Source organism: Podarcis vaucheri (genome assembly GCF_965113315.1).
Source record: "Podarcis vaucheri genome assembly, chromosome: 6".
Classification (NCBI taxonomy): Eukaryota; Metazoa; Chordata; class Lepidosauria; order Squamata; family Lacertidae; genus Podarcis; species Podarcis vaucheri.
This window is the reverse complement of record NC_138764.1, coordinates 41,921,469-41,949,165: the sequence shown is the minus strand read 5'-3', so window position 1 is coordinate 41,949,165 and position 27,697 is coordinate 41,921,469.

Below are 27,697 nucleotides of genomic sequence, written 5' to 3'. Positions count from 1 at the left end.
AACCTTCCGGGCATTTGCCTATAGTCAATATTAAATAGGTAGTGGTAATGTGTTATTAGCATGGTGGTGATGGGTTGCCAGCCTAATGCATGGGTAAGGGCAATGCCTCCTCACTGGCCACAATAACCCTATGTGACTGACCTGATTTACAGGATGGCGTTGTTCTGCATATGGGCTCCATCTCATTAACCAATGTTGATAGGCAAAGCCCCCTCCATGACCAGTCAGCATGGGGCTGGGCAACAATGCATATTGATGAGGTTTAGTTCTCAGTGAAATAATAATAATAATAATAATAATAATAATAATAATAATAATACACCACCCATCTGGCTGGGTTTAAGGTTTCTCAGAATGTGTAAGGTTTCATTGGAAATGCTTTATTGCTGGCCTCTGCAATAAAAAGAAAGAAATTAAATACTGATGTGCATATATAGCTCTCTGTGTCTCTCGTCCTTACATACTGTAGATACTTAGATCAGCTCAGAATTGTTTCTTGGCTATTTCATCCCTGTGCCTAGTTCAAGCAAGAAGAGATTGCCATTGTCTGCCCAGAAAGGTGGAATTCTTTCCTTTGATGGCATTAGACCAGGCTAGAGGTCTGAATACATGAGGACAAAACACTGACAACCTCAACCTCTCCTGGTGCTTTCAAGGGTATTTTCCTTCAGAACATCTGTTCTTAATGCTCAGTATGTGTTGCACCCACACATGGCCTATGATCATAAGCTTAATGGTTTTAATTAAAGATGTTAGTGAAATCCAATCCATTCTTTAGAGGGGCTTCAGAATGGTGAATCCCTGTGGAGTATGAATAGGGAATTAGACCTCTTTCTGAGCTTTTCATGGTCACACAAAGCAGCCTGGAAGGGGAGCTGCAACCTGCGGTGTGCAGAAACAAACAGATGTAAACAATACCAAAAACAGATACATACATTACAGACTTTCTTCATTTCATGGTCAGTCCTCCATGTATGAAGCTACTTTGTGTGAGTAGGCTTCCCGCTGGGAAAGTGTTAACCATGCCAATAAAACCCAGGTATAGTATGTTCGAATCCCTGCAATGGGGTGAGCTTCTGTTGTGCGGTCCCAGCTCCTGCCAACCTAGCAGTTCGAAAGCACGTCAAAGTGCAAGTAGATAAATTAGTACCACTCTGGCGGGAAGGTAAACGGTGTTTCTGTGCGCTGCTCTGGTTCACCAGAAGTGGCTTAGTCATGCTGGCCACATGACCCAGAAGCTATCTGCATACAAACAGTGGCTCCTTGGCCTATAGAGCAAGATGAGCACTGCAACCCCAGAGTCGTCCGCGACTGGACCTAACATTCAGGGGTACCTTTACCTTTACCTATAGTATGTTCTGGTACAGCTTCATCACTGTTAACCTTTTATGCAAACAGTGAATTTCATTATTCAAGCACTCATCCTTATGCATCCAAAATAGTGTCACATATGCCTGTGAGGAAAGGTAGCAGCAGGACTGGAAAAATCCAACATTTGCAGTAGTACAAAACTATGGGGAGGGGAGACAGAGTGAATTATCCTGAAAGAGATCTGAGTGTCTGGATTGGCTGGGACTCTTCAAGAGGAAAACTTCACACCACAAGATTTTATTTATTTATTTAGAAATACTCATGGGCCCCATAATCATAAAACTCTGACATAAGTAAATTATTTACAGTTAAAATCCACAAAACTGGGGGGAAAACACACCGAGCGTGCATAAAAAAAAATCAATAAAACAGAAAAAAATTATCAGAACTTTTAAAACAGCATATGGGTAATAATTTTGTTATCTATGCATTGTTTTAAAAGTTTTGTTGATTTCACCTGAATAGGCTTGCAGCATCTTTTCAGTAGGTATTTAAAACAATGCAGGAAGCTCTCCTGCCAAATGTCAATAGGAAAGAAGTTCCAAAGCAAAGGCATGTTTTGTTACATGTCCCACTTGTATCAAGCAAGTGGGCCATGCCTTTTATTTTCCTGTAAAAGAGAAGCCAATAAAACCCACATAAATCCGGGTTTGGAGTTGTGGGTTAACAGCGCTATCCCAACCCAAGATCCTCTGGGCTAAAATAACTTGGAATCAGTGGATCTGAGGGCTTTATCCTGTACTTAGAACTGCTCTGTGAGTATTATTACAATTTCCCATTTGAATATACTGGTACCTTTAGATGAGTTAGGGATAGGAATCTACTTTTCCCACCCTCAAATAAAACAAAGTCTGTTCAGGAAGCACCTACTATAACTGTGCTATTGTGGGGTGTGTGTGTGTGTGTGTGTGTGCAGGGGGGAAGCTTCACCACAAAAATATTTTTCTACTTGTAATGTTACCACAGCACAAAATAAATAAAGCTTGCACAAACTGTATCACATGTAGTCAGAAGGAGTGCAATGTAGAAAGAGATTGAATATGTTTGCGGACAAAATCTATTCCACCACATCAGGGCCAAGCTTCCTGGAGCTTGAAAAAGGGCTGTGCTTTAAATATTTTGCTACTGAATGCATAACATTCCTTTTCCCCGACCCATACCTGAGCCACTTAAAACAAATTGTTGGATTTCAAAGCCTTGGCTGCCTAGCAAAGCTACTCTGTGTAATGAACCTCTCTGAAAGGTGGCCCCCAATGGTGTCTTTAAGAAACATTTTTAGTGAAGTTAAAAACAAATACTCTTTAAAAATAATTGCTCAGCTGTGCTTTTCAGCAAACCCAGAGCCCAGCAGTTTAAACACTACTTTGTCTTAACTCTCCGGGCTTCTAAATTACTCACAGCACTCGCTCAGAAGTTTTGCTTTGTGGTATTCTTAACAATGCTGTTTTTTGGTCAACTGTATACCCCTAGCACAGAGTATATATCCCTCGCAGATGTTTCTTTCATGTGTTATTTGTTGGCGTTACATCAAAAATGATAACTCATGTATGCCGAGGACAGAAGTAGAGAATACAGGGTTTCCCAGAGAGGATGATTCTATGCTGTTGCTTAGCTCTGGGCTCCTCTTAAACATACATGCATGTCAATGGATTCTTCATCACTTGCTCCTGCAGCCAAGTGTATAGCTCTCCTTTCCTTTTGTTCACATCAGCGAGACCAAGAGGAGAGTCTTGTCAACTGGGCAGCCCAGGACCTCCATATACAAATCGCAGGGAGGTTACTGCTAGCACAGTGGTTTGACTTCACCCCCGGAGATGCACTCCATTGTCTCTCGAGACAGAGGGATGCCACCAACAAAATTAATCTAAATATGTCCGTGGCATCTGCAAACTGGCTGTTTTGAAAATTATGGCATTTGACATGACATTGGGTAACATGAAAACTTCATGGGTGGAGTTAGATCTGGTTGGCTGGAACACAGTGAAGAAAAAAGAAAGCCGGAGAACAGTGCATATATAGCAGCCTCTCTAGACTGCAAACACACAGGGGGGGGGGTGTGACAGGTTTTTTCAAGACACCTTCCACACTCTTTGAAAGGTCACTTTTCACCTTGGAAATCTTTCAGGGTGAAAATGTGTCAGTCTTGCTTATTCTCACAAAGAAGGGAAGAAGTGTTCTCTAACAGATCTTTGAGCTAAGTGAACCAAGTTAGTTCACAGGATTTTCTTTCGGATGTGAAAACAAGCTGTTTTTGAGTGAGTCTCATTGCTGAGTTCTTCAAATATTGACAGCGAAAGTAAAGCTCATGATCTAGACCCCAGACCTTAAACCTCAATCCGCTGGGATTTGGAAGGAATGTGTCCGTAAACTCTCCCCACCCAGCCAGGGGTGGAGGAAGGGGGTGTCAGGATTCACAGAATGCTGTGTGAGATACTAAGTCTGCAGGCTTGACTTTGCTAGCTGATGCAACTGGCTGATGCAATCAGCCTGCAATACTTTCTCTGGAAGTGCTGGGTCAGAATTACTCAGCAGTAATGTGCTGACAGTTGATTGGCTGTCATTGGTTTAAAAGGGAAACCTGTCCAACAGTAAGAGTGGTGGTGTAGAAGAGTGTAGTCAGAGAGAGAGAGAGAGTCTTCTTATTTGCCTTAAGGTGCAGCCATTTCTGCTAAAGCGCTGCGAAGAATTCATGACAGGGGGTGCAGTAGGGGTGGTTCACCCCGGGTGTCACCACTGAGGGGGGTGAAAATATGCCGGGTGGCACTCACCGCCGGGCCTGCAGCGTGCTCTCCTGGGAGAGACGCAGTGGCTTGGGTGTCCGCAGGCTCCACGCTGCTTCAAACAGTCTGCCAGCCACCTCCCCCTCAGCTGTAGGGCGGCTGAGTGGGAGGAGGCAGACAAGACTCTGGAGGCCCCGGAGAGCATCCTGCCCCGGCTGGCCCTGCCCCCAGGTGGCTGGCCCCAACCCTGGGCACAGGGCACGCACGCTGCCCCAGGCACCCAATCGGCTTGCTCCGCCACTGCACCTAGCAAAAGAATTCAAGCAAGTAAATGATTGCTTCCTTTTTTCATATGTGCATAAAGGAGAAGGTCAGGAGTAGGGATATAATTTTCTGAAAATCTCAATGTCAAGCTTACCTCCATGGATTTTTTTGAAATTCCCATCTTGCTCTGTAAGCTGGTTGTCATTACCTGGGGCCCAGGTGAATGTCATGGCCTGAGACCCACTGTGATCAACACAGCAGGCAGGCATTTCAGAGTATACGTTGCTCTTTCACAGCACTAATATTTCTGCTTTGAGTCAGTTTCTACTGAACAATAGCTTACAGTCCACTGTTAGCAGGACACCAAGGAGAGGGCTTCACATACCAGAAAGGCAAGGTGGCCTTGAAGAGACTAGAAGCTCCAAACTGACCTCTTCATGTAACTATCAAAAGTGCAACATTTTGCAGGATACAGAAGAATGGGTGGATTTATAACTTTGTTTTAAAACTATGTGTTGCTATGGTATTGTGTAGTACATAGGAGCATGTTTTGAGCATGCTAGCCAATTAGGATGGTTTAAGCTTCTGTAGTAATTGCATTCTTTTCTGTAATATTATAAAAGCTTTGTGTGCCCTTTGTTCGGGGGGTCACAGCTTCTCGGAGATATCCACTGGGGTCTCTAGATTTATGTTGCAGCAATAAATATGAACGCTTTCCACGCGCTGAGTTTGTCTTATTTGGCTGAAGGGTCAAGCGTTTTTATTCCACTCCCCCCCCCTTTGCAGGGTAACAGCTCCTTAATCTCTGTAAGAAACAAAGTTCTCTCCCCCATGGTTCCACTAAAAATACAAACAATTACCACATACTATATGCATTATAGTATAGTATAGTATAGTATAGTATAGTATAGTATAGTATAGTATAGTATAGTATAGTAAGGGATGCGGGTGGCGCTGTGGGTTAAACCAGAGAGCCTAGGACTTGCCGATCAGAAGGTCGGTGGTTCGAATCCCTGCGACGGGGTGAGCTCCCATTGCTCAGTCCCTGTTCCTGCCAACCTAGCAGTTCGAAAGCACCTCCAAGTGCAAGTAGATAAATAGGTACCACTTTGGCGGGAAGGTAAATGGCGTTTCCGTGCGCTGCTCTGGTTCCCCAGAAGTGGCTTAGTCATGCTGGCCACATGACCTGGAAGCTGTACGCTGGCTCCCTCGGCCAATAAAGCGAGATGAGTGCCGCAAACCCAGAGTCGGTCACAACTGGACCCGATGGTCAGGGGTCCCTTTCCTTTTGTTTATATGCATTATTGTACGTATTGTTGTACACATAATATTATAGACATATTATAAGCATGCACACTTCAGGCATTGTCTTAGAATTACTTATGAACATAATAAGAGGCTTGATGTATCAGACCAAGAGCTCACCTAGTCCAGCCTTCTGCTCTCACAATATCCCACTTGAGTGCAACAACACAACCACCCACAGAAGGTTCTCAGAAGCAATTAGCTTTTTTCTGTTCTGCTTGATGAGTTCTATGCACCTCAAAAGCTTGCAAGCTTCTTTTTTTTGCCAACAGACTCAGTGACAATAAAAAAGAACTGCCTCATCTGTTTTATAACTCTCCAAGAGAAAATGCCTTTTATTGCAAGCATGAATACGCTCCGTCCGTGTATTGAGATTGTATATTGCTGGCACCCAAAAACAAAGATGCCATGCTACTTTAATTGAAGCGAAGCACATATACTTGTCATGCAAAGCCCAGCGCTTTCTAGTTCATCTCTTTATACAAGATATACTTAACTAACTCATAAGTTCCACTCAGCGCTGACACAAGGCAGATACCCTGTGTGCCACTGCCCCTTGTTTAATCAATCACTTTAATCTTTCAGCGGTGACTCAAAAATGAAGAGAGACTGAATAATTTAGAAGAGACCAATTCTTAGCAGCTGGATTTATTAAGACAAGGAATTACACTGTTTAAACAAAATAATCTCTAGAGATAGGGAAATAACTCAATTGGTGTTTAAGCTAAGGATGCCATTTTGAAACAACTCACTTTAGCCATTCTGTTTAAACCAAATATGAGCCACTGTATATTCTGTTTTCTGGAGCCCGAGTTCCCCAATATTTGACTTTCATAATTAAAAGATGGGAAGCTTGGGCTGTCTTCTTTTGATAAGCAAAAAAGGAGACGGGGGGAGCTACATGATGGGGCATTTTATACTGAGGAAATAAAGCCATATTCTCCCATGACTTGCTGTGTTATTAATAGTCCTGCCAAACTCATTATAATCTAATTTAAAGACACATCTAGCAGAGGCAGATGAAGGATGATTCGAGTTCAGGGCCTACAGCAAATTGCTTGAATCTTGATCTAATTACCCCTGAACGTTCAGCTTTACAAGCTTTTCACATTTGGCAGCAACCCCTTGAAAGGGAACTTCTGTGGTGGAACAACATTTTGAGCACAGAAGGGAGCAGTGTGTAGGTGTTTGCCGCCAATTCTGGCCCATCTCTCATTTTTCACTGGTGCATTAACTGATCAGTCATCCAGCAGATCAGTTTTCATCCCAAGAAGCAAACTGAGTGAGAGTTGTGCAGTGGTTACAGTGTTAATCTAGGACCAGGGAGACCTGCCCTCAGCACTACCCTCAGGCGAATCTACCCTGCAAAGCCATTGTATTGTAAAACAGGTTTTGGGAACTTACATATATCATCCTGAGCTCCTTGAAGGAAGAAATAATTTTACTAGGCCTCTTGTACCTTTCCCACTTCTACTTCTTTCTTACTAAGGTGGGCAAACCAGACCAATATGCAAGTGACAGGTCTTCAGAAAGCTACTCTAAAGACATGCACAGTGGGATTTTTGATACACACCTCAGTTTTTAACCACAGCCCAGAGTTCCATATTGCAAACTACATTCCAAGTCCCTCAGTTTCAATTCCCTGTGCTGTGCTGTGGTGTGGGGCTACGGTTTGAACAACACAAATTTAAAAAAAACTTTTCTTGGGTGATTTGTATGAAGGTGTCTGATAAGGAGCTCCATGTGGAGATAGGCAGTTCTTATGAAACTACTGGCTTTGAGGTCCATACATACCCTGCAACATTTTCTCTGATGGAAATAGGGACATCCTATTCGACAACAAGAACAACAATTTACTCTTTGTACCCCACCCATCTGACTAGGTTGCCCCAGAAACTCTGGGCAGCTTCCAACATATATAAAAACATAAAGAAACACTAAACTTTTAAAAACATTCCTATACATTGCTGCCTTCAAATGGCTCGGGGGTTGGATAACTCCATACCCTCCAACATTTCTCTGATGAAATTAGGGACATCCTAAGGAAAAGTGGGACATTCTGAGATTAAATCAGAAACCTGGATGGCTTCTGTAACTCTGGGACTGTCCTTGGAAAATAGGGACAATTGGAGGTTCTGGAGGTACGACCTCTCTTCATGAAAGGGATCTCCCTAGGACCGATGGGTCTCTCCTCTCACCATGTGAGATCCAGAACATGTGGAAACCTTTGTGCATACAGCTGCCTGCTGACATTTGCACTGTGTGTACAGATGCCAGGGGAAGAGACTGGTCAGTATATGTTGCCAGGGGTGAGGCTAATTAGCATTGCCACCTCATGCATTGACAGAATATGTGCATCAGTTATTTGCACTGGGGTTGCATCTCTATCTCCGGGGTTCCAAAGCATTCCTATATCCTTCAGTGACTTCCTAGTGTTGTCACTAGTTAGTAGAGATGTGACTGTAGAGTTGAGGGCGGGCCAAGACATACCCTTTGGCTGCTTTTCATTTTGTAGAACAAAGGGAGGGGTGTGTGTCTTCAAATACCACAGCCTTTCAAATCACGACAAGGTTTACTTGGAGCAACATTGCAAGTGACACAGCTATGCACCGAATTGCATCGCCACACAAGAGCTTTTTATCCCTATGTTGGTAGGAAGTAATTAGACTCCATGTGTGTGTGTAGCGGGGGTGGTGAATTTGAAAATTGGTTAGCTGAAGAGTGGATCAATGATTGTTCATGCCTAAAGTTCAAGCATGCTTTAAAGCTGCAATTGAACTTTTTAACCTCTACCAAATGCTTTGCCTGCCTGCAAGCCATGCCAGAAGATAAATTCACACATTTTAGTAGGCATTTGAGTAATAATCATCCTAGGAGCCAATATGTACTACAATATTGCTCTTAATTAATGAGACGATTAGGCTTTGATTATGACACTGCAGCACCATTATCATTTTTTACCACTCACGACCCCCTCTGACAAATCTTGCGCCTTTCCCTGTAAGTGGCTACATTTCTCAAAGGGCTACTATATGGGGAAATATCATTTATAAAATGGCTTGCGCTAGAGGAGCAAATCCCATTGTGTGTATTTTATTGTATTCTGGACTGTAAGCCCTGAAATAGTCTAGAATGGAATTCAGGCTTTAGCAATCGCAAGGGGGACCGCTCAGTAAGGATGGGCTGAGCATCTATTTCATCCTGTTTCTACCTTCCTGGCAATCAGTTATAGATCTGATCTGTCCTGATTTGTAAAGATTTTTTTTTTTTAAGGTGTAGGTCCACCATTAAACTACACACATTGTGTACACTCTTTTAATGAGAAATGTGCACCATTCATATGTAAAATGCAGATTTTTTTCCATTGCTTTTCAATACATCCATCCACAACATACCGGTACACATTTTGTACACATCTTTTACACAAACTACACAATTGGGTTTGTACTTTTAGTATAATGTATAAGCTGAATATGAATGACCACAAAGCTTTATATAGGCGTGCGCCACAGATCCATAGCTTTCAGCTGTTTTGCAACAGTATTTCTGAGCTGTCACATTTTAGTTTTGAGACAAATCAAACCTGAGGAAGGCATAGCTTGTCTTCAGACTTTTCATTATTTCACAAAGCTATTATTATAAATACAAAAAGAAAAAAAGACCAATACAGAAAAAAGTCCTTCCAAGCACCATTTGTCCTAAAGTCTTCCAGCAAAGACAGCTTTATGAAATATGCTCAGTATTAAGAAAAATGTATGTGCCACATCGTTGATTGACAGCTGTCTCTTTCCTCAGCTCTCCAAGACCTGATGCTAGAAGTAAAATTGCATTTATTTAGCATGTTACTGCATTTTAGCTGAACATACAATCACAACCAGGAAATAAAATGTCAATTATGAAAATGGGCCCAAGAAATGTGAATCTTAACAGTGCTAAGGAGGGAAGGCAACCCAGTTACTAGCTACTTTAGCTTTTCGACTCTTACCACAGAAGTATGAAACCTAAATCAAGTTGCCAATAGCAATTAGTTGTGTTGTACATGCACCGTAATTCCCATTTAGCTAAGTTTATTTATTTATTTTAAAAATATGTGTAAGCTCCCCACCCTTCATCCATATAACTACTAGGGGTGTTGGGTGAGGGCAGTGCAACAAATAGAATGATAATATAGCAAAAATAACTTCATAACAAATCAAGTCAGTTTACAAAAATCCAAAATGTGGTTGATAAACAAATACGGCAACGACATTGTCACCAGTCACCCCAATGAGAGGACTGTATTCCAATACTTAGCACCACTACAAAGAAGGCTTTCTCATGCATCACTACATAGTAGGTTTCTCTAGGTGATGAATCATGTAGAAATCCCCAGGTATAGGAAAAAGCGTTCTTTTAGGTAAGGGGGTCTCAAATTTTAGAGGTAAGCACTAGCACATTGAATTGGGCCCAGAAGTGAACAGACAGCCAATGCTACTCTCTTGATTCTAAAGGCTGATTCATATAAGAACCTGGCCTCTGGAGCCACAAAGGTTCCCCATCCCTGGTTTAAAATCAGTGTGGTGTGATTTACTTTGGTGGAACCAGTTAAAATTGAGGCAGCCATTTTCTGTTGGAATGAAGCTTCTGAGGCATCAGCAGGATGAGTTCCATGCGCAAAGCATTGAAAAAATAAAATAAGGAGATCACCAGAGCAAAGATGGCGGCAGCTAGACTATCCTTGACCAGAAACAGCTTTAAAATAAAAGAAATTTTTGAGAAAACATTTCGTGTTGATTTGGACTAACAGCTCACCCTTGAGTGTGTGAGAATTGCCATTCCTCTAGTGAATCTTGAATAGAGAAATATCTATGTATTTTTATTCATTAAAAAAAAATCTCAGTTTTAACCCCCCCCCCTTTTACAATAATGCATCTGATTAGAGCTGGGCAATCCCTTTGTAATAGAAGCATTGAGGTGGGAACAGCAAATGATCAGGCACCCTAGAGGTTTTTCCAGGAGTTTCATTCTGACTGGTGGCGGCCTATGGAGGTTCTTTCTTAGGGAATCCTTTCAGAAGTGGAGGCTATAAGTGTGTGTGTGTGTGTGTGTGTGTGTGTGTGTGTGTGTGTAGGGAGTGCTTTCTAGTCACAGAAGGCACTTGGCCTTTAGAGGGTAGATTTTATGGTTTGCCTGCCCCCAGTTAAATGTGATCCTCTTTTTTTAAAAAAAATATATACTGGCCTTGATTGTGTTTCATTACTATTTTACTGCTGCTGTTTTACGTGGTTTTACTGCTGTCTTATTTAATTGCCGTCTGTTGTTTTTATTATCATTGTAATCCACCTTGGACTCCATAGAAAATGAAATGGATCAATAATCATTTTAAATAGTGGCTTCACAGCTGGCTGCTGCTGCCATTTGATAAACTTGAGCCCCTGAAAGAGAGCAGTTGGGAGGTGCTGGAATAGGACTGGAAAAGATGTGGGGGGGGATAGGGGTTCCTTAATTAAATCCACAACCCCTCCTGAATTATTCTTATTTTAAACAATATCCCCTTCTAAAACTAATCTAATGAACAACAACGAAGGTTTAGAGCAGGGGTCAGCAAACCTTTTCAGCAGGGGGCTGGTTCACTGTCCCTCAGACCTTGTGGGGGGCCAGACTATTTTTTGATTTTAAAAAATGAACAAATTCCTATGCCCCACCAAGTAGGCCCCCAAAATAACCAGAGGTGCATTTTAAATAAAAGAACACATTCTACTCATTTAAAAACACCCTGATTCTGGGACCGTCCAGGGACCAGATTTAGAAGGTGATTGGGCCGGATCCTGCCCCCGGGCTTTAGTTTGCCTATCCATGTTTTAGGGGGCATGGCCATTTCTGGTCCCCTTGCCATCAGGTCCAGTAGATACTATTCAGTGAATTATGATTTAGTAAGCTTGGATATTTGCTTTTTTAGATTACATGTCAATATGGATCCCTGGCAAAGTTACGTATTCTGAGCAAAATGGCTATCTCAACCTCTCCAGTGCTATCCTAGACATGTCTACTCAGAAGTAAGCCCCATGGATGGAACATTGTGTTTTAGGGTTGCAGTCCCTTACAGTACTGAATAAAAACCTGCCAAGTTGCTGAGAGTAAATACAAAATATGTGATGTTTGCCAGAGAGATGCGTCTGTCTACAATGGAGCAATAAATGTTTCATAAAACTAGCACCATGATGTTGATGGCAGAAGTCTTTACAGTCTACTGTCAGATTGTGGCCACTTGAAATTCTGAAAAGCAGTTTGTTTGGAAACCGAGTAGGTGCTTTTTATAACACCATAGGCTGTGCTATTAATCAATCCATTATATAAACCTTTTACCAACATAACATCTAAAATTCTTTTCCTCTCAGAGACATTTGCCCTCAGCGCATCTCAGTAATAATTTCTCATACTTGGGGTGGGGTGGGGATGTCTTGAAGAGATGAGCATATTCTGAATTGAAACAGAGATGAGGGAGTGGGAGCCACACACTAGTTGTTTAAAAGCTTATTTACCACAGAGCAGCTACTTAAAACTCTATAGGGGAACAATTGTTCACAGTTTCCAGCAGGGGTTACAAAGGGCTTAGTGTGTCAATGTCAATGGAAGCTGCAGTTTAATGTCATGCCAACAGTTTCCAGATAATTGTTTCTGCCTTCTTTAACATTCCCTCTCTTCTCAACCAGGGTTAGCCAATATGGTATCCTCCAGGTGTTTTGAACTCCAAAACAGTCCCGTCCATCATGGTCTCATCCATCTTGGCTACTCCTGCTCTGAACTGACACAGGTCCATCATATTTATTCATGTCAGCTTGTGCCAACTTAATGGACACTTAGTGGTTGGTTCCTTGCATAATTTTCCCATTTCCCTCCAACCACTCCACATATTTTCACTCACCAATAGTTTGAACCAATACATGAAACCAGGTTGTCCTTGGGTTAGCTCACGGGCTCTGGGGTAGCTCAGACATTTGCATTCTTCTGTAAGGAGGATTCTAACCACACATCAGATACTTATGTATGGTAAAATGGGGTAAAATGAGCCCCACTCACCTCACAGAGTGTTTGTTTGTTGTGGGGGAGGAAGGGAAAGGAGAATGTTAGCCGCTTTGAGACTCCTGAAGGGGAGTGAAAGGCGGGATATCAAATCCAAACTCTTCTCCTTCTTCTTCTTATGTGAAAACAGCATTCTCAAATCCTCTATACTATTTGTATCGGTGGCAAAACTGGGAATGAGGCATTTTGCCAGGTTTCATTGTGGGTAGGTGAACTCATCCAACAGTTTTCTTAGGGAAATCTTTTCTGATGAATTTAGCCTCACTTAATACTGAATGAAGCTCTAGTGCATATCAGTGGATGAAGAAAGCAATTAGTTATGTAAGAAGAACAAGAAGTAGCAGAACCAGACCCCATTGTATCAACAATATTAAAATACTATTTAAAATAGCCCACTTCATGCATTGCTAATGAAGGTTGCTGCTACACAGGAGAGACAGTGTGGGCAAGTGTGCTAGTTCAGCTCCTTGGCCCTATCTGCAACTTATGTTAAAAGCACTACCATGCCACTTTCAACAGCCATGACTTCTCCAAAATAATTCCAGGAATTGTAGTTTGTCAAGGGTGTTGAGAGTTGTTAGCAGATGCCCCATTCCCCTCACAGAACTATGATTTTTCAAAGTGATTTAACAACCCATGTCTCTAGACAGGGAACTCTGAGAAGCAGGGGAGCTGTCCAGCAATCGCAGAACCCAGAGCTTCTACTGCTGAGGAGATAGGAGCTGTCCAGCTTATTCTAGCTGAAGGTCTATTTGACAGTGTTGAATCTAGAAATGTCAGAATAGCAGTTTATGGTTTCCCCCAATAGGTGCCCTCTAAATGTTTTGGAATGCAACTTCCCCAGCCAATGTGACCAATGTTCAGGGATGACAGAAGCTGTAGTGGTGGTGGTGGTAGTAGTAGTAGTAATAATAATAATAATAGTAGTAATAATAATAATTTGAAGGGTATCAGAAAGTATGCAGTCTGACTGCATCTTCCACCTTGGTGTACGGGGAGGGCTCTGATGCTGACTAAGGGATAGGTGAATGTGTCTGTTCCCACTATGGAACACTTTTGCAGGATTTTGTTCACAATTCCATTCTGTTTCTGTATAATCTCAAATCACTTCAAAATTGCAGTTACAGATTTTAATATTGAAATGTGTCTTGTCCTTCAAAATAAATACTTGTGTATTTTCTCTCAAAATATAGTTCATCTACAAACAATTGTGTTGCAACAATAGTAGAAGTGCAAAATCCAATTGATAGCTAAATTATGATCCTCCCACAAAATGCAGATCACGTCATTTTGTAGAGGAGTGAGTTCCTCAAACATACTCATCTTGCTTAGGACCATGGTTCTTCTTCCAAGAAGGGCATTCAATGCCTCAGCTGACAAGTTGGTACCATGTTTTGATTTTCTGCCTCTGAGGTGACCAGTAGAATACAGAATTGGGGGTCCCAGAGAACCTGTAGATTCAAAGGACACAATGTGCAATAGGGGGAAATTAGGTCCTGTAGCTCTACAATTGCTCTTGATAACTGCGGTTCTGGAGAATGGTCTCAGATATTCCCTTTGGGTACACTGTTTCTACCTGGTTCTGGTTCAGGTTGGCCCTGATCTGTGCATAGTTGTCTCCAGCTCCAGGAGTGGGTGAGTCCTAACACCACTGGCCATGTAAAGTACCATGAGTCTTAAACTAGTGCCAACACACCTTCCTCCCTGCAGATTGCAAGTGAAGGGAACTGCTGGCCTAATCTCTGCTCTGCTGAAGCACTACTGTGTACTGACATGAACCTCGATCTGCTCTTTGCTCCTGGCTCCTCAACCCAATCAACTTGCTGCTCAGGTTCAAGCTGAGCTGCTCAGAGTCTGCCAAGCCATCAGCGCTGCCAGGCTTCTTAATGCAGTCTCCACGTGTATTTAGGACAACTTTTCAAATATATATAAACCTATGTAGGTAATTTTATTTGTGTGTGTGTGTACCTAAAGAACTATTTCTAGTAGTTCCTTGTTCTTTCATAACATCTATTTCCAATGAAAAACAGGGTTAGACTTGAAGAAGTGGGTGCCACTGAGAGTTAGACTTACACCATTTGAACTAAATTGTAAGAAGCACTGCTCCAAAATCCACTGAGTAGCTGGCTCAATGAATAAATCACACACCTACTAATCTTGAAAAGAGGAGATTGGTGTCCATCTGTCCCAATGTGGTTTGTAATGTGAAGATGAGACAATGATTGCCTCTCTTTTTTTTTTTTTTCAGCCAAGCAGGGACTCATCTTTGCATACGACTCATACCCCTACAATAAGCAGTGCATATAATCAAATAATCCATTTTGCTGTTTCACCTCTCTCTCCATATAGACGTCCTCCTTTTGCTTCTTACTCAGAAGCAGCCAAATATATGTAAATGTATTCAAACTATCAATTGCTGGTGACCTTGCAATTGTGAGATGCCATGCTATTTTTCATTTGTCAGGCTTTTCAGCTGCACTAACTGCTGTATGGTGAGATACAGATGAAATCTCTGCTTAAAGTTCCCCAATTACAGTCCATATGTCCAAGCGTTTGCAATGGAAATGGAAGTTTAATTTCATCCCTCATAACACAAGCATCTTTCTTTCCTTTGCGTTCTGCTTTTGTAGATGCTTCATTCTGAATTTCAGCAAGTGCTCTGGTGTCATGTAAAGATTAGGAAACACTTCAGAGCAGTCGTGTGAGCAGCAGAGATTGGAAAAGTCATGTCTCTCATTGACTCCAATGGGGAAAAAATATGGCTTTTATAAAAACAAACAAACAAAAAGGGAGATCAGGTTACAGCTGCACTATGCTGTTGCAACAACCATGGTATTCTTGTGGTGAAGCTGGTAAAATGTGGGCTAGACAATGTTATTGTTGGGTGGATTTGTAGCTGGTTCACTGACTGAAACCAAAGATTGCTCACCAATGGTTCTTCACCACCTTGAAAAAAGTGACAAATTGAGTGCTGTAGGTTTATGTCCTAGGCTCAGAGTTGTTCAACATCTCACTGAACAACTTGAACGAAGGAATAGAGAGGACACTCATCAAATTTGCAGGTGACACCAAACTGGGAGGGTCAGCTAATACTTCAAAAGATAGAACTGGGATTCAATGTGACATAAGAGATTTGAGAACTAGGCGAAAACTGAGAAAACTACTTTCTTAGTAAGGCTCTACATGAATAATCAGATCCATAAATATAGCATGAGGGACATTTGGTTTGACAGCAATATATGTGAAAAGGTTCTGGGGTCATAGTGGCCCACAAGCTTAACATGAGGTAACAGTGTGATGCAGCATGCAGCAGCAGGAAAACACACACACGAAACTAAAACACTTCTAGGCTACATCAGCAGAAATATTGTTTCCAAGTCAAGGAAAGTAATAGCACATAGTTTTTATTCAGACCATACCTGGAGTGCTGTGTCCAGTTCTGGGCACCACAATTTAAGGATATTGACAATCTGAAATGTGTGCAAAAGAAGGTTACCAGGATGTTCAAGGGTCTGCAATCCAAGCCTTATAGCAGGCTTCCTCAAATTCGGCCCACCAGATGTTTTTGGCCTACAACTCCCATGATCCCTAGCTAGCAGGACCACTGGTCAGGGTTGATGGGAATTGTAGTCTCAAAACATCTGGAGGGCCGAGTTTGAGGAAGCCTGCCTTATAGGAATAGCTGGTGGAGCTGGGTGTGTTTAGCCTGAAGAAGAGAAGACAGAGCTGATATGAAGGGAAGACCGAGCTGCTCCAGTGGGCAGGACCTCAACAAATGGATTCAAATTATTATTAATCATTTTATTATTTATATGCTGCTCATCTGACTGGGCTGCCCCAACCACTCTGTGTGGCTCCCAACAAAACATTTAAAGCACAACAAAACCTCAAACATTAAAGAATTGTAAGAAAGAAGAGTCTGACTAAACATTAGGAAGGACTTTCTGATAATAAGAGCTGTTCAACAGTGGAACAGATTCATTTAGAAAGTGGTGGACTCTCCTTCACAGGAGGTTTTTAAACGGAGATTGGATGGCCTTCTGTCAGAGATTCTTTAGTTGTAATTTCTGCATTGTAGGGGCTTGGATTAGATGACCCTCAGGGTACCTTCCAACTCTACTGTTCTATTATTGGTCACAAACATCAGGGTCTCTTTTGAATTTCTGTTCCTTAGCAGTGAAGGTTCAATTTTCTAAAGAGTATACTGATACTAACCTCAACTGCATAATAGGAATTGGAAACTTAACTGCTAATGTGCCATGTAATAATGTTATAGCCACAATGTTTGAGCTGGCTTATTATTTCATTGAAACTATTTTCATAGTCCTGTCTCCTACCCTATTTTTGCAGAATCTCATATAATTTTATTCCAAAGCCCAAGCCTTTCAGAGCAAAGATTGTAAATTTGAGAAATGTTAAGCTGCACTGAAAACAATTGGGATTTTGTCATTTTAACTCTTAAGAGAATTGTGTAATTTCCATTGCATATCTACGGAAGGATGATGGTGAGTTAACACCGATTTTCTGTTTGAGGACATTAATGCTATAGTCCTAATATATGCTTACCTGGGAGTAGTCCCATTGAATTCAATAGGCCTTGCTTCTGAGTTTAAGTGCATAGAACTGTATAGTAATGCAACTATTTCAAACTTACCAGTTGATAGATCTTGTGTTTAATGCCATAATTATTTCACTGATATACCATGAAAGAAGGCTATGGTTACTTTATATTCAATGCATTAGTGATTGATTTTTTGAACTGTCCACAAATCCAAATAGTATAGTCTTGAGTGCTTTGAAAAATTAATCAATTAGGCTCTACTCCTGTATCTATTTCCAAGGAAGAAACCCTCACTGGACTCAATTGGACTTACTTCTCAGTAGACATGTACAGGACAGAGCTCTTAATGTACCACTTTAATATCCAGTGCTGTTCTATGTGATACTAAGCAAATACTGAATAGCATTTGACCTTTATTGTCTCAGATATGTGTTGAGCTCAAGGAACCCAGGAAAATGTAACATGTGAAGTAGGCAAGTATGTATTATAGCTTCTATTTTTGAAATAGGAATGTCTTCCACTTTGATCGAACTCTTGACTATATATTTTTTGCATGGCCTCCTAGCTGTGTAATAAGGTTCTTTGGGATTAATTTTTCAAGTGGGGAATGTCTTCATAACTAGAAGGGGAAATGTCTTGATGAGATGGTAATAAAAAAAACCTCCCTACAGACCAACAATATGGTGCATTTTACCTGTTAAGTATAGTTATTACAGATTGGATTTACATAGCTCTCCACCTTTACAAGTATCCCTTTGAATTTCACCCTGCTTATTCAGGAGATACCTTACTGTGCAAAATTACCCCTTCCTGAGCAGGTAGAGGAAGGGAGATGAGAGAGAAACAGGTGAGGAAGGAAATGGAAAAGTGATGGATGGTGAAATATGACTAAACTATCGTTTCATTGACAGATTACTCTGACAGCTGTGTAACATGTACTGAATGTATAATATATAGTGCTTGTTTGACATGAGTTGGCGAAAAGCTTCCTCAGAAGTTCCATTTTAATGGCTTGTGTGTCTACACAGTTCCTGCAATATGGCTATTTCATTATTCTCTCTAATAGCTGTGTCAGAGGGTGAGTGCCAAAACAGGACCAATGAGGATCAAGAGGGAGTTATAAGCATGTCCATGGATATCACAATAATAATACTAAAAGCCCCACAAAACACTCTAATGAAGACCAAGTGTATGCAGTAGCCATGGAATGTTGAATATCATTTGGAAAAAGGAAAATAGGAAAGGGGAGTCATTGAATGGAATGTCCTAGAACAGGGCATGACTGAACAGAAGAGTTGCTGCTAGGATGTGAAAAGAATACACTACATTTTTTTTTTTTTTGCAGCTCCCACTCGTCTACCTTATGCCTATTTATCTAGAAGTGTACTAATGATGCTTCTTCCTCATCTTTGGAAGGTAGATGCTGAATATACTGGGGAAGGATAAGTAGAATGGCAGATTATTATCACAGCAAAAAAGCCATGAAAGTATCCTCCCATCTAAAAACACACACCACACATATGTGTTGCCAATAATTAAAGAGCGGTGCGCCTTTTTAAGACAGGCGAGAGATGTGTTATTATCCAACAGCTGGCAAAAAATAAGCACAGGTCTCATTACTGCACCAGTAGGCATTATTTTGGAGCTTATCCATGACAGCACTCAGGTCCACTAATATTATGGCTTGCCCCAAGAGCATCTATACTTCAGGAAATGATAAATGCTTTGGTACATTTTCATCAGCTCTTCATTATTCTCTGAAAGATGCACTTTTTTATTTTTATTTTTGTACCTGAGCACTGTGAAGAAAGAGTAGAAGTCTCCTTAATATATTTCATGAAGATGAGCAGTTAGTACCTGGTAATAGGATTTTCCATTCATAAGAAGCTATAAGAAGATGAGAAGAGGATGCTGGATCAGGGACAATGTCCCATCCAGTCCAAAATATTGTTCTCACAGTGGCCAAACAGATACCTGTGGGGATTTAGGGCAGCTGTGTTGAACCAAAGGTGAACTATTATGGAAGTTTCACTAGCACCATTTTGGTAGGCAAGATAACCCCACGATTAATTGGTAGTTGTTGAAGCAGTGAGCTCATATATTTCTGTATTCACTTGTTTCAATATAAGCTAGTTGGCTTGCTTTGGTGTTATCCTTATTTGTCTACTTGGGGTGCTGGGCTCTGAGCCCAGAAAGGGGAGCTTTCTGTAAGGTTTGTATTTTCCATCTATGCCCTCATCTAGGCAGATGAATAATAATAATAATAATAATAATAATAATAATAATAATAATAATTTATTTATATCCCGCCCTCCCCAGCCAAAGCCGGGCTCAGGGCGGCTAACAACAATCAAATAATGCAACATTCTAAAAACATTTCATTATAAAAATTAATTAAAATCAAATTGATGGCAACCATTAAGCAAAAAATCTGTGCAGATGAAGTGACGAAAAGTGTTAGACATCGTGACGTATGCTGCTTTGTGTATAAACAATGTGTGCACATTTCCTTGGGCATAGACAAGCCATCTCGTTGCTGTAGTCTGCCACATGGCTGCTGAGCAGAAGGGCTAAACCTGACAGGCTGATTTGCCATGTCCTTACCTTTCTTAAGAAAGCATTATAAGTGGCCATTCTGATGTCTTTGGCATCCCTGCACCCAACCAACCCCACGAGCCCACCGTTGGGTCTACAGTACAGAACAGCAGTGCAACCGGTTCCCCCGCACAGGACGCTTCCCGCCTTCTTCCCAAAGCCTATAGTATATTTAATGCTTGTTCAGCTTTGGGAAGGAAATGGGAGGGCTCTAGGACCCTGCCAGAGCCCTGACACCTCCTTCCTAAAGACACTTACCTGACTTTGGGAAAGCAGCTGGGGGTGGGTGGCATCAAATTTTGGCCTTGCACAGCCCCCCTCCATATTACCAAGGTCTGCCCCTGCTATGAGAAGCCCACAAGCTGGACCTGAGCACAACAGCTCTCTTCCCACCTGCAGTTTCCAGCAACTGGGATGCAAATGCATAATGATTATGAAGGTAGAACATAACCATCATGGCTAATATCCATTGATTTTTTATTTTATTTTATTTTATTTATTTTATTTATTTATTTATTTGATATACCACCCCATACTTAGAGGTCTCAGGGCGGTTCACAGAAAAGATCAAAATAAAAACAACGAAATATATATAATCAAAATAAAAACAACACAATAACATCCTGATAGCGTCATAAAAGCTACATATTTTGTCAACAAGAAATGCATGGACCAGTCACTGGGATATTGGATTTTCAGATCCCAAGCTGTTCGAATCCTTGAACAACTAGCCATACAGGGTGGATTTGGTCAAGTCATGGCATCTCCTACCCTCAGTTTCCCATCTTTGAAGTACAACTAATAGTGGTGAGTACCAAAACACTGTTGTGGGGCAAATAAGCTAACAGCTGTAAGCACTCAGCTAGATATTTCTAAAAAACTAACTACTGCTATTGGATGCAATTCACATTTAAATCAACAGGAAATATGACAATTAACAAAAAATAAATGCCACAATGATAGATAAAGGAATATAGTCATTTTACCTAGCACCATAAAGATGCCGATTACATAATGCAAGACTGTAAAGATACATAAAATCAATCTTCTTTCATGCAGATTCCTAATGTAGCTGGGGGGGGGGGAGGCAGAGCATTTTATTTCTAAACTTCCTATCACAACCACTATTCCAAAACACATTTCAATCAATAATCAGATTGATTATGCAATACAAAATTACATATAGTTACATGCAGACATTTGCTTCTCCATTCCTTTTGGCAGAGGTACATAGTTTTGCACTGCATCAGAGTTGACTCTATTGCATGACCTATCAAGTGTGACATTACATTATTATATATTGACAGAAAACGTCAATATGGTTGATGTTAGACAGTGTAAAGAGAGGGTTTCAGTGTGCTACCTTTGTAGTTTATAATAACACCATTGATTTATAGTTCAGTGACACAGTTTTCAAAAGTTCACAGCTAATTTGCACAGATCTGCATTGGGCCATGGAGCCCAGTGGAAAAGAAATGCAGCCATGGCTGTGCAACATTTGATCAGTTGCTGAAGAGTTACGACTGAGTCTTGATTCATTATATTAACTGCAGACCCACTTTCAGATTTGACTATGGAATATTTGTCATTCATTTGCAATTGTTGTGCTCTTAGTAGCTACCATTTTTCACAGCCAGTTTTTCCTTTGCAGTCCATCTTTGTCAAGAGCTTTCAAGCAGGTTCTTTCTCAAGCAGAAGATACTCAGCTCTACCTCTCCTTCAAATCAGAACCAGTGAGGGCAGTAAAGGTCCTGTGTGGGTGTCTGGAGGTGGTTGGCGGATGGATGGTGGCTAACAGACTGAGGCTAAATCCTGACAAGACAGAAGTACTGTTCTTAGGGGCAGGTGGTGGGTAGGTGTGGGGGACTCCCTTGTCCTGAATGGGATAATTGTGTCCCTGAAAGACCAGGTGTGCAGCCTGGGTGTCATTTTGGACTCATAGCTGTCCATGAAGGCACAGGTCAATTCTGTGTCCAGGGCAGCTGTTTACGAGCTCCATCTGGTATGCAGATTGAGCCCCTACCTGCCTGCAGACTGTCTTGCCAGAGTGATGCATGCTCTGGTTATCTCCTGTTTCGACTACTGCAGTGGGCTCTATGTGAGGCTACCTTTGACTACAATTAATCCAGAATGTGGCAGCTAGACTGGTAACTGGGATTGGCCACCGAAACCATATAACACCAGTCCTAAAGGATCTTCACTGGCTCCCAGTATGTTTCCGAGCACAATTCAAAGTGTTGGTGCTGACCGTTAAAGCCGTAAATGGCCTTGGCCCAGTATACCTGAAGGTGTGTCTCCACACCCATCACTCAGCCTGGACACTGAGGTCCTCCTCCGAGGGTCTTCTGCTGGTTCCCTCACTGCCAGAAGTGACCCTACAGGGAATCAGGCAGAGGGTCTTCTTGGTAGTCGTGCCCTCCCTGTAGAATACCTTCCCTTCAGATGTCAAGGAAATAAACAACTATCTGATTTTAGAAGACATCTGAAGGAAGCCTTATTTAGGGAAGTTTTTAAGGGCTGATGTTTTTATTATGTTTTTAGATATGTTGTAAGCTAAATTATTATTATTATTAGTAGTAGTAGTAGTAGTAGTAGTAATAGTTGAAGTAGTAGTAGTAAGTGAACTTAACTGAAAAAAAATGCTGAATTGTCAAAATGATGTGAGGAGCACAGATAAAGAGAATTAGAACCTACTGCAAATTCTGCATGCAGAAGACATGATTTAAAAATAATGTTGTTGTTTTTTAAAAATCGTGGGTTGTTAAAGCATCTTTTCTACTGTGGGAATATCAGTTGGTCATCCAGGGAGACATGAGCAGAACTTCAGACATATTCCTGTTTCTGTGTGAAGATATGTAGCTATTCTGTGGTTTTCCTCGACCAGCTTCTCCATCTGTGGGTGGGGTCATGAACCATATGTCTATTAGTAAGACTGAAGCCAAAATATATTACAGACCTCAAAAACTGTCCCAAGTGTACTGTGAAAAGAACATAGTTGGAAAACCATGATAGAGACTTGCTTGTCCAATGGATAAATAGTCCCCTGTGTGACAGAATAAACTCAGAATACCTGGCAGGTATATGCTATCATGATTTATGCTTGCACTTCATAGCTAAGATTGCTGCCTGGGAGACTAGGAAACACTTCCCTAAGTGAAAATCAAAGTACCCCTCTTGGCCCCCAGGCAAAAGTAATAGTTGCTATTTTTTTCCTCCTTTAACTTTTCCTTTACTGCAAAAGAATAGTTTAGCTTTTTGTTATATTATAATGTCTTCAGTCTTTTCTGCCGAACAGTAGAAAGCTTGGGATTTCCAAATCATCAGAACACACAGAAATTACTGGAGTTACTGAACAATAGAATGCTAAAATGAAATCACAAAAAGTTCAGTGTGAAGATCCAATGTAGTAGATTTTAAGAGACAAAGGTCACAAATACAAGTGCATGCTGTATTTGCATTTCTACGAATCCTGGAACTACACAAAACTTAATTCAGGGCTCAGCCAAATCTAGCATCTTGATGAAAAGTGTTGCATTGCAGTATTGATTCAAAAGAGGAGTCCCAAATTCCACTGATTGAACTCAAGCAGCACTGTTTGGGCACAATACATAATGACACACTCTATATTGTCTAGGATCCTAAACCATGAACTCATGCAAGGTGAAACTGAGACTGCTGTTTGCATACGTCTGCCTCAGGAGAAAATGGAAGACTGTGCCTTCAGGGATGAGTAGCAGCAGGGTGCACCTTCTCAGCATGAGTAGCAGAAGCAAAGTCAGTTCATCCTCAACAGCTTGGTGGCTGATCCCTCCTTTCTCCACCTTCTAGCTATGTCACATGGTATTGTGAACAGTGCTGAAAACAGCTTCTGCCCATTCTTTGAATTTATGGGGAAAGATCAAAAGGCTTTAATGAGTTATTGTGAATGTGCCCTGCTTCTCTGAAGCAGCTTTATTCCCATGAAACGGGTCATCTTGTAGTGTCCGGCAAATTGTCAGGTAGCCCTATGTAATTTGCAGAAATTGAATTATTAATTCATAATTCTCAGAAAGCTTACCTTCCTGCACCTTTAGCCTTTTCTACAGCTTGACTTGGCTTTCTTCCTCTCACTCTTTTCTTCCTTTTCAATTTAAATAATAAATGGCCACTCTTAGTCCCTTCATTTTTAAATTGTCAAGCAAGGAGAGACTACGACCTTCTAACATGCACTTCTCCAGTAGCAAACCTGTTGCTGTTGCTATGGTAAAAGGTGGTCCCCAAATGCTGAACCTTGGAACTGTTTACAGTGAAGAAATGATTTCCCATAAAGAGAAGCTCTGTAAATCATCAGACAAAGAGCTCACAAATAATTACAAATTAATCGGCTCATCTGAAATAGGGCTGGTCATGGATTTATGGTGCAAGGGCAAGTAGGCCGCATTGTGTCACATACATAGGGAGAACATAATAAATGCATGGCCATGGCAGGTCACAGATCGTAAGAAATAAATATGCACCAGACTATTTTCTAATGAAAATCTTTTTTAAATGACTTGTTGACATAACAGGCATTAGGAGATGGGAGCTTTCAATACAAGGGACTGGAACAATTTTGTTTCTATGCTTGAATTGAGTTCTGTGGTCTTCTGAAATGCTTAGTGTGCTAGAACTACATATTAATGCTCTGATTAGGAAAATCTGGAATATGCTTCAACAAGTTTTGCATCCAGAGAAGAGGCATTGTGGCAGGAAAATTACATACTAAGAGTTTTAATCCGGGTTGACATAATGTCCTAGGATCTGCCCAGCCTATGATGGTGCAGGCTCTTTCTTAAGAATATGGAAGAAATCTTTATTGAGGGAGAAAAGAAATTCAAGCTCAGCAACACATAATGAGTCCCAAAAGCTGCTGTGGTCAGGCTAGATGACAAGAAAAGGGGTGCCAACATTGAGGAGCTATGGTCTACATTTAAGGAGTCCAAGGTCAGGGCAGGGAGTTTAAAACTGCAGGGAAATGTCTGTGTTTTCCCAGTGGGCTGGCTCACACACTCTGCCATGCTTTTAAAGATGGGGCAAAGTGAAACTACTACTACTATTAAAATTGTTAGTCATTTTATCTTGCCCAAGGCAACCCAAAGAGTCAGTTCAGTCTTACAACCAACCAACCAACCAACCAACCAACCTAGCAGACAAAAATATCCGACCCATTTCTAAATGGCCATAGATAGTTAAAAGCCAAATACTTGGTTGCAGAGGAAATTTTTTGCCTGGCACCAAAACATATATAATGATGGCACCTGACAAGCCTCCCTGGGGAGAGCATTCCACAAACAGGGAGCCACTGCAGAAAAAGCTAGTTCTCATGTTGCCACCCACTCTCTTGGACACAGGCCTCAGACACAGACGATCTCAGGGTCTGTGTCAATTCAAGTGGGGAAAGTTTGTCCTTGCAGTATTGTGGTCCTAAGCCATTTAAGGCTTTATAGGTCAAAACCGGCATGTTGAACTGGGAAACTAACTGGCAGCCAGTGTAGTCAGACCAGGATTGGTGTAGTATGCTCAAACTATCTTTCTTCAGTGAGCAACCTGTCTGCTGAATTCTGCACCAGCTGAAGTTTCTGAACCGTCTTCAGAGATAGCCTTTCTTATAATGCATTGCAGTAATCTGGCTCCCGGAGTCAATATCACTGGTGTACTGTATATAGCATGGTTTACTGGACTTTACGACAGAGTGCAGTATCCAACAAAGTCACACTCAGTAGAATCACAACTAGGAAGGGTGCTGCTCTGGTCTGTTCCTCCTTACAGGCTTCCCATAGGCATCTGGCTGGCTAATCTGACACCAGAATGCTAAAACTGATAGGCCATGGGCTTGATCTAGCAAGGCTCTTCTTAGGTTCAGTGAAGACTCAATGAAAGTTTTAAACAGGGGGGCGGAAAGCAATGCTGCTTGAATTAGCACACAAAATAGCTTTAAAGGCTCTTCAATTAAGCATATAACTTAGGCATGGTGGAGTTTTACCTTTAGGTGCAATGCTGTGCAAAAAATTTAAAAAAAATCATTCAAGCGTCTCAGCGGAGAATGAGAAATCATGAAGTATGAAATCGGACCAAAGTTTCATTCTTCTTTTCTTCTTCTTCACAGGATGCAATTGTTTAACAAATGACATTTGGTAATATATGTAATTGCCGAGTTTACTGCTCATTACTTCTTTTTAAAAAACAAGAAAAATAGTAAGAGGTCTTTGATTTCCTTAAATAAGAAAATAATTTTCATTATAAAGGTTAAAACAAAATAAGTGATCTTTCTTTCTAAATTTAATGGTTTAGTTCCTGCTTCTGTGTGATATTTAAATTTTGTGGATTAGCATTTCAATTACATCTGGGCAGACTTTTCAAAAGCTGACTTGAAAGGTGAACTGTTAATTTTACTCTGTAAAATGATTTCCAACCCCTCCCCCTCCCCACACATAATGTTTTGTTGAAATCTCTTGGAATCTCCTGAGATAAATGGTGTCAGATGTAACTTAGCACAGTAATTTGGTTTCTATTTGTGCACCATTTTATGTCATGTACTACAGTTCAACCTTTCAGTCCAAATGGTCTATGGAGACATCCAAGGCAGGTGAATGACAAGACCTGTGCTTCATTCTCTTGTGGAGCTGTCTGAGAAGACTGACAGGAAACTTAAGATAGTGCAAAATCTAGTGGCTCCATTCCTGCTGGGGGTGGGGGTGGTCACCAGTTTGCAATGCTCCACTGTTGGAACTACATTAGACACAGGTTCTAGCTTTAACCCACATTATCTTGAATTAGATTTGATTCATACCCAATTTTGGCACTCTGAAAAACTGACCTATTTGGCTTAGACTAACTTAGAGATTGCCCAGTTCAGCCCAGGTAGTCTGTGCTGGTTTATTTACTCCACCCATGTTGAAAACTGGGGAAATGGCTATAACACCCCACTTTTGACAGAAATGGATAAAATTTGCAGGTGTAGTGGTTTCTGCAGAGTCAATAAAGTCTGCTAAACTACAGGGGGAAACGTTCAGTGGTTTTTGTGCTGAACACTTCTAAAATGTGGTTTTCCTCACAAAAGTATTTCTTTAAAAAATTAGCCAGAATAGGATGAAAATTGCAGGCAAAATTGATATTTCTGAAGGCATGAATCTAATCAAATTCCAGAAGGCTGGGTGCAGTGGTTTTCTTGCAAGGACAGATGTTACAATTTAAGGGTGGATGAAAAAGAAAATGTAATTTACGTGTTTTGTGGGAAATTAATATGAAAATTGTAGATGTGAGAGGCATGTTCCTGAGCAACAAACCTGCAAAATTTCAGACAAATGGATGAGCCCAAAGTTACTAACAAATTTAATAAATAATAATAAACAAACAGTAATGAATGAGGTAAAGGTAAAGGACCCCTGGACAGTTAGGTCCAGTCAAAGGCGACTATGGGGTGCAGTGCTCATCTCAATTTTCAGGGTGAAGGAGCCAGAGTTTGTCCACAGACAGCATTCTGGGTCATGTGGCTAGCATGACTAAACCACTACTGGTGCACAGAGGACTGTGACGGAAACCAGAGCACATGAAAATGCCATTTACCTTCCCACCGCAGCAGTACCTATTTATCTACTTGCACTGGTGTGCTTTTGAACTGTTAGGCTGGCAGACGCTGGGACAGAGCAACGGGAGCTCACCCTGTCACACAGATTTGAACCACTGACCTTCCGATTGGCAAGCCCAAGAGGCTCAGTAGTTTAGACCACAGCACCACCCACTCCCTTGCAACATAAGGAATAAACAGTGACACAACGTAACTTATTTGGAAGTCCTACTG